Raw genomic sequence first — 12,402 nt, forward strand, 5'->3', positions numbered from 1 at the left:
CCAGAACCGAGGGAAACACCTCCTTCCGAACGGCCAAAATGGCCCACCGGGCCCAGAACTGGGCACACACATGCAGGCACTTCAGCAACCCACAATTCAGCTTCCACTAGCCCCGCCCAACCCGCACTTGGCTGTTAACCCCCACCTGCAAAACCACCATGCAATGACCCGAGAACCCCACCGGAACCGTCTGCAATGAGAAAACCTTCCCCCACCCCCCCTCTAGTAAGCACATAAAAGCATTCAAGGCGAGACAAAGATGTATTTCAAAGGATCCTGTGCAACACGGACGCATCCTGAAACCCGCAACTCTGAAACGTAACAGACAAAATCAGCGAGATATTGGCTGGATGAAGATTGTTGCAATCCCGCGCCGATGTGATACAATTAAAATTTACCCCCAAAAATCACCTCCCGCGCAAAGAATGCATATATATCAGGAAATAAAAAACCCTCCCATTCCTGCCTTCACATCACCCCAGACGGCGCTTATGCATTCAAAAAAGAAACCTCAGACCCCAAATAGGACACTCGAACCAACAACACCTGACTATCCTAATCCATTTCCATTTGAAGCATGGAAATCGGGGCCCACTTAGACAGCAGGAGCAGTGTGCCCCCAAGCAAACAATGCGGCGGGTTCAACATCACCGTAAAACCTTCAACCAACACATGCAACAATTCCACCTCCCGCATATTATGTTCCTGCACAAATGCCACATCTTCCCCTCCACTCGCACAGCATCGACACCAGTCCCAATTGCATAGCCACGGAACCCAGCCCATTCACATTCAGTGAAACACACGTCATTTTAGGATCCATTAAGGAACAAAAAAAAAAAAAAGACCCTGCCTAACCCCACTACCAGCAGACTGGCCCGGCCCGGCCGACACCCCGCCCGAGGAAACAGCAGCAGCTGCCACAATAACTCCAGGCAACAGAGACGCACACTCCACAGGAGGAAGAGGGGCCCCAGATTCCTTTCACAATGTCAAACAAAGGCTGCGATCATCACCGCAACGGTCCCCCTGATCCACCACCTCCCACTCCAGGCTCTGCACCCCAAGCGAGACACATGAGAAAGCACCAGAGGGTTTACCAGGAAGTGGGGGGGGGGCACAGCACACCCTCCATCCCCCAGCACTGACAGGGCCACTACTGACATCGCCACAACCTCACAATCGCACACATCTGCAGCTGACACAAACCTCTGCACCGAAGGCTCACTGTCCCCCGAGTGATCACTGTTGGTTGTCTTCTGGCGCTTCATCAGAGAGACAGGCTGACCCGGAACTGCAGAGGCCGAAGGACGACATGAGGGGTGGACCCCATGTGAGGACACATCCGCCTCCATAGGCACCACAACTAGGGCAGAAACACACACTGCCTCGGGTGCACCAGAACCTGGCGCAACATCACCCACCGGCTGTGAAACAGGGCCACAGCCCACTGAAGCTTCCACATCCAAGGCAACAGCAACTGGAGGAGGATACACCTCCAAGTGCATGACCATGGCACAACCACCCACACCAGGGGGGGGGCCCACAGACACCAGACATGGCACCGGCACCGGCACTTCAGTACCAGCGGGGCACCCAACCTGGCAGGACCATCTACCATATCCACATAGCCAAACAATGGCAGGCAGTCCTCCTCACAGAAGATATTTTCCACCCGGACGGCATTATGGCAACCCGCAGCCTCAACTATACAGCACCGGAAACAAGTGCATTCCTGACCAGCATAAAAAATTGCACCTTGAATCACAGCAGCACCGTGAATGACGGGATCGCCTTCCACAGCTTCACGATAACCGTACAGGTGCCAAACAGGGTGCCCCGAATACGTCCAGACTTCAGCACATTTTGCCAACAGGCAAGGACACTCCAATACCCCCCCCCTAAAAAAAAAAAATTGCAGAGCAGGCCCTCCATGAACTCAAAAGGGAACCCTGCACCACCACAAATGTTACAGGAATGCACAAGTCAGTCAGACAAACCGTTCCTGCATTACCAGGCAAAAGTATAACACGCTCTGCAAACTAGTCCACCACACCTCGGTACACCACAGCATCAGACAGCTTAACCCTTAAGGTGCTACAGCCTGGGCTTTATAGGCGCATCATTTGGGGCTGGGAGAAAAAATATTTGAATTATGTGAAAATTAATATTTAATGTTAAACAAATCTCCAACTTATTGGCTTCAGAGTTGTGAAAGTTTCATTCCAATATTTTCAGAAATGGATTTTAGACAATTTTTTTTAAAAAAGAAGAACGTTTTGTTGATAAGGAGAACAGCCCCTATTAACTGGAACTGATGGATAATGCAGTAATAAAGAGATGCAAGCACCAGTCCGATGCATAAAGAAGAATAGTAGTAAGAAGTGCCCACAAAGTGGATATGCAGCTGGTGCCTTTATTGCATTGCCGAGTAATACACAATAACACCAATAATAATGAGTATATATGTTATTATGCTGTATTTTGTTATACATCATAAAAATACATTGCCAATTTTATTATCTGTTACTTTCACAAATGTCCCAATTTTTTTTTTTCGGGGGAGGGGGGATTTTTTTTTGTTGGTCTCCTTTATTTATTATCTGATTCTGTTGTAACCTCTACATCCTGGAGAGTGCATAGCCATCCCTAACTATGTGAAGATAGAATGAAATTGGTCAACAAATAAATAAGTCACACCTGGCAGAACTCGAGACTTTAAATTTTGTTGGCGGATTTTTTTCACAGATTTCAAACTCTATTTTCTTTGATGATTAGGGACTAGATTAGGTTTTTTTTACATATATAAAGTATTCATCTTTATCCTCTAAATTATTATAATTATCCCTTTTTTTTGGGAGGGGGGGGGGGCGGTATTTTTTTTCTCGACTTCATTCCAACACATACTGACCTACAACTTTCACATATTCGAGTATGAATGCCAAACAATGTTTATTAAGACATACAAATAAATTAATGAATTAGAACTACCTTATTCATTGTCAATACCTTGAACTCAATTATCTCTAAAACTTGTTTCAACTCTGTGTTAGTTTAAAAAAATCCAGTTTCTGACCGAGTCTCACCATTTTGACATATAGTGTACATAGCTGTCTGTTCTACACTCCTATTAGAATGGATTTTTCATAAACCCTAATTGTTTGGAGTTATAAATTTTGTTGTCTAAATTTGGTGCATATTTCAAATGCCATATTGACAATTTTTTTTTTTACAGTAAACTAAACTGAAAACCTATACTGTATTCTAAATCTATATAAATGAAGATCCTATGCTATTCTGAGAGCATAATAACACCAAATGAACAATTGGCAATTCTTATATTTTTGCAGCTGATTTGAAAATCTGAAGTTTTCAATAATCAATTTTATAATTATTTTTGTTTTCTTATTTTTCAAATTACATTTGTGATCATTTAGACAAAGTTCCAGGATTTGTTAGTAGATTATGCACAAAAAATAGGAAAGTGTTTAAGCAAGATTGAGAAATTTAACTCATGGAGCCCTCAGGTCCAGTTGTATATGTATGTCAATTGTAGTTTAAGGATTAAGTACAGTGCGTCAGTCCCCAACCAGCTGCACACCACACACATCCACAGCACTGACACGCAGCACATCCAACGGAGCGACCTCATGCAACGGGTAGTCCACCGGACTGGAGAATGACAGCTCAAACGTGAGCACTCACTTGACAGGCGGCAAATTTAACGCCATCACGCTAGGCCGGAGTTCACACAAGACACCACAAGCAGTGTCCACACCAAGCATTCCGCCGATACTGAGGAGTATCGGGGTAAACAGAACAGAGGTAAAACCGGAACAACTGTGGACATCTTCAAGAGGAAACTAGATTTATTCCTCCAAGGAGTGCCAGACCAACCGGGCTGTGGTGGGTATGTGGGCCTGCGGGCTGCTCCAAGCAACAGCCTAGTGGACCAAACTCTCACAAGTCAAGCCTGGCCTTGGGCCGGGCTTGGGGAGTAGAAGAACCCCAGAACCCCATCAACCAGGTATCAACCAGATAAACAGAGGTAAACAGAACCTCTCCACTTGACTGCCAAACAGCCAATCCCAACCCTGTTCCCCCACTAGTGGTTGAACCCTGCCCCCAGGCTAGTGGTTGAACCCTGCCCCCAGGCTAGTGGTTGAACCCTGCCCCCCAGGCTAGTGGTTGAACCCTGCCCCCAGGCTAGTGGTTGAACCCTGCCCCCAGGCTAGTGGTTGAACCCTGCCCCCCAGGCTAGTGGTTGAACCCTGCCCCCAGGCTAATGATTAAACCCCTGCCACCAGGCTAGTGGTTGAACCCTGCCACCAGGCTAGTGGTTGAACCCTGTCCCCCACTAGTAGTTGAACCTTACCACCATGCTAATGGTTGAACCCAGCCCCCAGACTAGTCGTCGAATCCTGCCCACAGGCTAGTGGTTGAACCCTGCCTTAAGACTAGAGGTTGAGCTCTGCCCTCAGGCTAGTGGTTGAACCCATCCCCCAGACTAGTCTTTGAACCCTGCCCCCCAGAGCAGTGGCTGAACCTGGCCCCAGGGTAGTGGTTGAACCCTGCTTTGAGGCTAGTGATTGAACCCTGCCCTGAGGCTAGTGATTGAACTCTGCCCCCAGACAAGTCTTTGAACCCTGCCCCCAGAGTAGTGGCTGAACCTGGCCCCAGGGCAGTGGTTGAACCCTGCCTTGAGGCTAGTGATTGAACCCTGCCCTGAGGCTAGTGATTGAACTCTGCTCCCAGGTTAGTGGTTGAACCCTGGCCCCCAGGCTAGTAGATGAATCCTGCCCCCCAGGCTAGTGGTTGAACCCTGCCCTAGGGCTAATGGTTGAACCCTGTCCCAACGCTAATGGTTGAACCCTGTCCCAAGGCTAATGGTTGAACCCTGCCTCCAAGCTAGTGGTTGAACAAATCCACAAGGGCCGTGATGAGGGTTCGAACCTATGTCCAAGAGTATCCCAGACACTGCCTTAACTGACTGAGCTATGACATGGTAAATGAATTGCAACTGGGAAATCATCCTGACCTACCACGGATCCTGCAGTCTCTCCAAGACACAAACCAGGGTTTTACACAATTCCCTCATGCACCCGAGCTCTGCCTACCTCTTCGCCATTACCTCATTACGCACAGAAATCACAATAGCGTGATGCATCAAATAAACAAATCCACAAGGGCCGTGACGAGGGATCAAACCTACATTCGAGAGGATCCCAAACTCTTGAGATTCCCCTTTCATGTTTATTTCCCCTACCGCGATTTTTGTATCATCGGCAAATTTGCAAATCTTGCTACTCAAATTTGTGGGTTTGAGTAGCAACTCCCAGGGTACAATTGGGGGCAGGGTTTAAACCTCAAACATTGCCCCGAGAACAATGGGCACCCACCTTGCCCCCAGAACAATGGGCACACACCTTGCCCCCAGAACAATGGGCACACACCTTGCCCACTGAAGAATGGGCACACAACTTGCCCCCAGAACAATGGGCACACACCTTGCCCCCAGAGCAATGGACAAATGTCCGAACAAAGCAAATATAATGTAATGAAGATAGGTGTAGGGAGCAGGAGACCAGATACAAGGTATCATTTGGGAGATGAAATTCTTCAAGAGTCAGAGAGAGAAAGACCTGGGGGTTGATATCATGCCAGACCTGTCCCCTGAAGCCCATATCATATCGGCGGCATATGTTAGGTTGGCTAACATAAGAACGGCCTTTAGAAACTTGTGTAAGGAATCTTTCAGAACTTTGTATACCACATATGTCAGACCAATCCTGGAGTATGTAGCTCCAGCATGGAGTCCATATCCAGTCAAGCATAAGACTAAACTGGAAAAGATTACAAGGTTTGCCACCAGACTAGTACCCGAACTGAGGGCTATGTGCTACGAGGAGACTACGGGAATTAAACCTCACATAACTGAGAGACACAAAAGTTGGAGGGGACATGATCACCACATACAAGATTCTCAGAGGAATTGATAGGGTTATCTTGAGGTTATCTTGAGATGATTTCGGGGCATTTTTTTTTTTTTAGTGTCCCCGCGGCCCGGTCCTCGACCAGGCCTCCACCCCCAGGAAGCAGCCCGTGACAGCTGACTAACACCCAGGTACCTATTTTACTGCTAGGTAACAGGGGCATAGGGTGAAAGAAACTCTGGCCATTGTTTCTCGTCGACGCCTGGGATCGAACCCAGGACCACAAGTTCAGCATGCTGTCCGCTCGGCCGACCGGCTCCTGGTAGATAAAGATGCACTAGGGCACACACACTAGGGGACACAGGTGGAAATTGAGTGCCCAAATGAGAAATAGAGATGTTAGAAAGAATTTTTTCAGTGTCAGAGTAGTAGACAAATGGAATGCAATAGGAGGTGATGTGGTGTAGGGAGACTCCGTACACAGTTTCAAGTGTAGATATGATAGAGCCCAGTCGGCTCAGGAACCTGTAGATTAGTTGATCGACAGTTGAGAGTCAGAGCTCAACCCCCGCAAGCACAATTAGGTAAATACAACTAGGCAACTAAGTAAGTACGTGTATTTTAACAATTTGTTAAACCCCTGTTAGAATCAGACCCAACTATGGGATGGGTCAACCCAAGTATCGCATTTCCAAAAGGATCGCCCATGTTGGAATAGATGAACGCCGAAAGAATATTGTTTAAAACATCTTGATAACTTATTAAACCAAAATTATTTATTAGACAGAAGAAAGACAGAAATGGGATCTATATGTAAATCCTCTACCAGACAAATATTTTAAGTAAAACCGAAGATATTTGTATAAAAGTGGTGGCATTTTCATCGCTGGTAGAGCTCGAAAACTACAATATCATCTCAGAACAATGCTTATTTCACACAGATTCGTTAATGAACGTAAGAGTTTTATATGTCACAAGAAAGATAGAAATATAAGCTTCATTTTAAATATTTTACTATGGGCATATTAGAATGTAAAGCGAAGATATGTGTATATTTATACTCGCCGAGCTCCGACCCCGCACAGATCGATCGACGGAGCAACTCTCTCTCTCTCAGGACAATGATTGATGAAGATTAAGCCATCCAAAAGGCGGTCCGTCTAATTACCGCAAGCTACCACAAGCTACACAAGCTTCACAAAGCTTCCTGGCAATACTTTAGTAATGAATAAATGATATATTTACTCATTAAAATGTTGGTGCTGAAATGTACAACACGAAAAAACATAATTTTAATCTGAAAAAGTATCTTATTATAAAGAAATTAGACAAAAATAAAGAGCTGGTGACCCCAAATCAAGTCGACGATCCTAGCGTCAGTTAGGTTAGGTTAAGTTAGGTTAGGTTTGGTCAGGTCAGGTTAGGTCAGCCTAACCTACATATTATATTTATTCATTACTAACGTATTGCCAGGAAGCTTTGTGAAGCTTGTGTAGCTTGTGGTAGCTTGTGGTAATTAGATGGACCCCCCAAAAGGTGGCACGGGCATGAATAGCCCGTAAGTGGTGGCCCTTTGGAGCCATTACCAGTATTAATAGATGATAACGGAGATCTGTGGAGGTGCGACTGCACCCTGCGTGACGGGAGATGTCTCCCGTCTGTCTCAGGACAATGTTTATTTCACGAATATATGTAAACAATCGTAAATGTTTTATATGCTTCAAGAAAGATAGGAATATAAGGTCCATTTTAACACTTTACCATAGACATAATTAAAGTTCTAATGAAGATTCATGTGTTTTAATAATCGCCGAGCTGTGACCCCCAACTGCTGCAAATCGCGGCAAGAGAATGCCAAACAACATGTAAACAACACAGCGTTCATTAACCACAAAAGGATTAATTAATAATTATTTATCACCTGTTATAATTCTATTTAACTGTCACGTTAAAGGAATAAAATTCATTTAATAACGTAAAGAATATAAATAGTACTAACCTACATTGATAAAAAAATATATGTAATTAAACGTTTCTCTGTAGGATAACATGAAGGATATGACCTTCCCCTTGTCCTTGGGTCCGCTAGGGCCAAGGGGTCACCAGCTTGATGGAGGGTCATATAAAGGTCACGGAAGGTACTACGGGTGAGGGCGTGCAGGTGGCACCCCTATGAGTGCCAGCTCCCGGGTACAAAGTCCAATCCAACATCAGCGAGCACCGCTAGGGTGAAGGTAATTTGTATGAGGGTTGAGGTGTCAAGGTGTGTGCCCATTGGTCAGGGACAAGGTGTGTACCCATTGTTTAGGGGGCAGGGTGTGTACCCATTGTTCAGGGGAAAGGCATGTGCCCATTGTTCTGGGGGCAAGGTGTATGCCCATTGTTCTGGGGGCAAGGTGTATGCCCATTGTTCTGGGGGCAAGGTGTGTGCCCATTGTTCTGGGGGCAAGGTGTATGCCCATTGTTCTGGGGGCAAGGTGTGTGCCCATTGTTCTGGGGGCAAGGTGTGTGCCCATTGTTCTGGGGGGGGGGCAAGGTGTGTCCCCATTGTTCAGGGGGCAGGGTGTGTACCCATTGTTCAGGGGCAAGGCATGTGCCCATTGTTCAGGGGGCAGGATGTGTACCCATTGTTCAGGGGCAAGGCATGTGCCCATTGTTCAGGGGGCAGGGTGTGTACCCATTGTTCAGGGGCAAGGCATATGCCCATTGTTCTGGGGGCAAGGTGTGTGTGCCCATTGTTCTGGGGGCAAGGTGTATGCCCATTGTTCTGGGGGCAAGGTGTGTGCCCATTGTTCTGGGGGCAAGGTGTATGCCCATTGTTCTGGGGGCAAGGTGTGTGCCCATTGTTCTGGGGGCAAGGTGTGTGCCCATTGTTCTGGGGGGGGGGGCAAGGTGTGTCCCCATTGTTCAGGGGGCAGGGTGTGTACCCATTGTTCAGGGGCAAGGCATGTGCCCATTGTTCAGGGGGCAGGATGTGTACCCATTGTTCAGGGGCAAGGCATGTGCCCATTGTTCAGGGGGCAGGGTGTGTACCCATTGTTCAGGGGCAAGGCATGTGCCCATTGTTCTGGGGGCAAGGTGTGTGTGCCCATTGTTCTGGGGGCAAGGTGTGTGTGCCCATTGTTCTGGGGGCAAGGTGTGTGCCCATTGTTCTGGGGGCAAGGTGTGTGTGCCCATTGTTCTGGGGGCAAGGTGTGTGTGCCCATTGTTCTGGGGGCAAGGTGTGTGTGCCCATTGTTCTGGGGGCAAGGTGTGTGTGCCCATTGTTCTGGGGGCAAGGTGTGTGTGCCCATTGTTCTGGGGGCAAGGTGTGTGTGCCCATTGTTCTGGGGGCAAGGTGTGTGTGCCCATTGTTCTGGGGGCAAGGTGTGTGTGCCCATTGTTCTGGGGGCAAGGTGTGTGTGCCCATTGTTCTGGGGGCAAGGTGTGTGTGCCCATTGTTCTGGGGGCAAGGTGTGTGTGCCCATTGTTCTGGGGGCAAGGTGTGTGTGCCCATTGTTCTGGGGGCAAGGTGTGTGTGCCCATTGTTCTGGGGGCAAGGTGTGTGTGCCCATTGTTCTGGGGGCAAGGTGTGTGTGCCCATTGTTCTGGGGGCAAGGTGTGTATTCATTGTTCTTGGTAAGGTGTGTTCCGATAGTTCAAGGGACAAGGTCAAAAAATGTTTAAAAATTCTAAATGTTTATTCAGGTAAAGTACATACATACAAGGGGTGATACAAATATTGATGAATTTATAGATAGAGCTAGTACATACAATGCCTAAAGCCACTATTACGCAAAGCGTTTTGGGCAGGAAAAACACTAAAGACTAAAACTTAATACTAATTGAGATTAAAGTATTAAATGTGTTGAGAAAATATGAAAAAAAAGGGGGGGAACATGGCAGAAAAACAGCAAAAATACAATTTGGACGACAAACAGCATTGTTTAAGAATAACAGACATGGGTTGACATAGGGGTAAGGTAGGTTACAGGGAGTTAATTAGGTAGTGCTTAGTTTTTATCCTAAACTGGTTGAGAGAGGTACAGTCTTTAACACTTTAAAGGGGACCGCGTCGTACATTTCCGGCGGGTTTGCTTATGCGGGTTCTGCCCCCGCGTCGTAAATAGCCGGGCGATCTAAAAAAAACATATGAAATCCAATTCTTATTCGATCGACTTGGGGTTTGTATGAATATGTTTGCCATTAAATTTCCAGTTTTCTCTAATAGGCACATGGCCTATTTGAGAAAACGGCATTGTATTGTAACTTAGAGGAGAGACTATTGAGTTGGTGACACAACGAGGGTAATCGCCCACTTCACACACTCTTGTGTTGGCCGCGATCATGATTCTACATTTATATGCATATGTCTGTGTAGAGAATTTTATTGCAAGTTCAGTGATATAAAATTTAACGCTGTAGGACTAATGTGGAGCTGACAACAAACAAAAGAGTATGAACATTTTGTTGCTGTTTGGGCGTACGGCGAGATGGCGAGTGATCTACGTTTTTATTTATTTCGTGGTGGAATAGCTAAGGCTTTGGTTACATTTTATACATATGATCTTGTAGAGAATTTTATTGCCAACACATTGATACCAAAATGAAATACGTAGCTCGAGAATTGGTGTCAGGAGAGGGAAAAGATTACACACTGTTTGGTGTTTACGCTCAAGAGAAAAAAACGCCGCGCGCACAATGCGCTATTTTTTTTCACGGGTACCGCGCACATTAAAGTGTTTATTAACATGATTGGGGGTGTGTGATTTAACATGAGGTGTGTGCATTGTTCTGGGGCAAGGTGTGTGCTCATTTTTCTGGGGGTAAGTTGTGTGCCCATTGTTCTGGGGGTAAGATGTGTTCGCACTGTTCTGGGGGCAATGTGTGTGCCCATTGTTCTGGGGGCAAGGTGTGTTCCCATTGTTCTGGGGGCAATGTGTCTGCCCATTGTTGTATTGAACCTTTGAAGGTTCAAAAACCCAATTTCTGCCAGTTGTGACTGATTAATTTGTTGACCAATTTCATTCTATCTTTGCTCCTCAGTGGGGGCAAGGTGTGTGCCCATTGTTTTGAGGGCAAGATGTGTGCCCATTGTTTTGGGGGCAAGGTTTGTGCCCATTGTTCTGTGAGCAAAGTGTGTGCCCATTGTTATGCAGGCAAGGTATGCGCCCATTAGCCATGGGGTACGGTGTGTGCCCATTAGGCTGGGGGGCAAGGAATGTGCTCATTAGCCTGGGGGCAAGGTATGTGCCCATTAGCCTGGGGGGCAAGGTGTGTGCCCCATTAACCAGGGACAAGGTATGTGCCCATTAACCAGGGGCAAGGTGTGTGCCCAGGTTCGTGCCTATTAGCCTGGGGCAAGGTGTGTGCCCATTAGCCTGGGGGCAAGGTGTGTGCCTATTCATCTGGTGGCAAAGTGTGTGCTCATTAGCCTGGGGGCAAGGTGTGTGTTCATAAGTCTCGGTGGCAGGGTGCAACCACAAACCTGGGGGCAGGGTTCACCTACTAGCCTGGGGGCAGGGTTCACCTACTAGCCTGGGGGCAGGGTTCACCTACTAGCCTGGGGGCAGGGTTCACCTACTAGCCTGGGGGCAGGGTTCACCTACTAGCCTGGGGCAGGGTTCACCTACTAGCCTGGGGGCAGGGTTCACCTACTAGCCTGTGGGCAGGTCAACTACTAGCCTGGGGCAGGGTTCAACCTACAGCCGGGGGCAGGTTCACATACTAGGCCTGGGGGCAGGGTCACCTACTAAGCCTGGGCGCAGGGTTCACCGAATAGCCTGGGGCAGGGTTCACCTACTAGCCTGGGGCAGGGTTCAACTACTAGCATGGGGGGCAGGGTCACCTATAGCCTGGTGGCAGGGTTCACCTACTAGGCTGGGGCAGGGTTCACCTACTAGCCTGGGGGCAGGGCTTTCACCTACTCAGCCTGGGGGCAGGGTGTTCAGCTACTAGCCTGGGGCAAGGGTTTCACCTACTAGCCTGGGGGCAGGGTTCACCTACTAGCCTGGGGGCAGGGTTCACCTACTAGCCTGGGGGCAGGGTTCACCTACTAGCCTGGGGGCAGGGTTCACCTACTAGCCTGGGGGCAGGGTTCACCTACTAGCCTGGGGGCAGGGTTCACCTACTAGCCTGGGGGCAGGGTTCACCTACTAGCCTGGGGGCAGGGTTCACCTACTAGCCTGGCATTAGCATGTAGGCAGGGTTCAACCCCTGCCTGCCTTGGGGCAGGATTCAACCATTAGCTTTGGGTGCAGGGTTCAACCACTAGCCTAGGGAATGGGTTCAACCACTAACCTGAAGGCCTCAGGGCAGGGTTCAGTCTTTAGCTTGGGGGCAGGGTTCAGTCACTAGCCTGGGGGAAGGTTTCAATCATTAGCCTGGAGGCAGTTTTTTTTTTTTTGCAGGAATTAAAAAAAATACCTGCCCCCCCACTTGGGGACAGGGTTCAAAGACAGGCCTGGGGGCAGGGTTCAACCACTAGCCT

The 12,402-nt window shown here is 47.9% G+C and overlaps 1 protein-coding gene and 1 long non-coding RNA gene across 6 annotated transcripts in view; one reads left to right on the forward strand and one right to left on the reverse strand.

The window, feature by feature from the left end:
* Positions 1–7,789, reverse strand: part of LOC138353672 (uncharacterized) — a 35,739-nt gene extending 27,950 nt beyond the window's left edge. Inside the window, exon 1 of the long non-coding RNA XR_011223233.1 lies at positions 7,695–7,789. This is a non-coding gene — a long non-coding RNA (uncharacterized lncRNA). The remainder of the gene's footprint in view (positions 1–7,694) is intronic.
* Positions 7,790–7,974: 185 nt separating this feature from the next.
* LOC123768066 (D-serine dehydratase) overlaps positions 7,975–12,402 on the forward strand; it is a 340,022-nt gene continuing 335,594 nt past the window's right edge. For 3 of the 5 annotated variants that reach the window (XR_011223235.1, XM_069306864.1, XM_069306863.1), the window contains exon 1: positions 7,975–8,167. The gene's annotated coding sequence lies outside the window, so the exon portion shown is untranslated. Of the gene's footprint in view, positions 8,223–12,402 lie in introns of all 5 variants that reach the window. The other 2 variants (XM_045758326.2, XM_069306862.1) reach the window with 2 other exon arrangements.

Source organism: Procambarus clarkii, chromosome 59, assembly GCF_040958095.1.
Source record: "Procambarus clarkii isolate CNS0578487 chromosome 59, FALCON_Pclarkii_2.0, whole genome shotgun sequence".
In the NCBI taxonomy this organism is placed as follows: domain Eukaryota; kingdom Metazoa; phylum Arthropoda; class Malacostraca; order Decapoda; family Cambaridae; genus Procambarus; species Procambarus clarkii.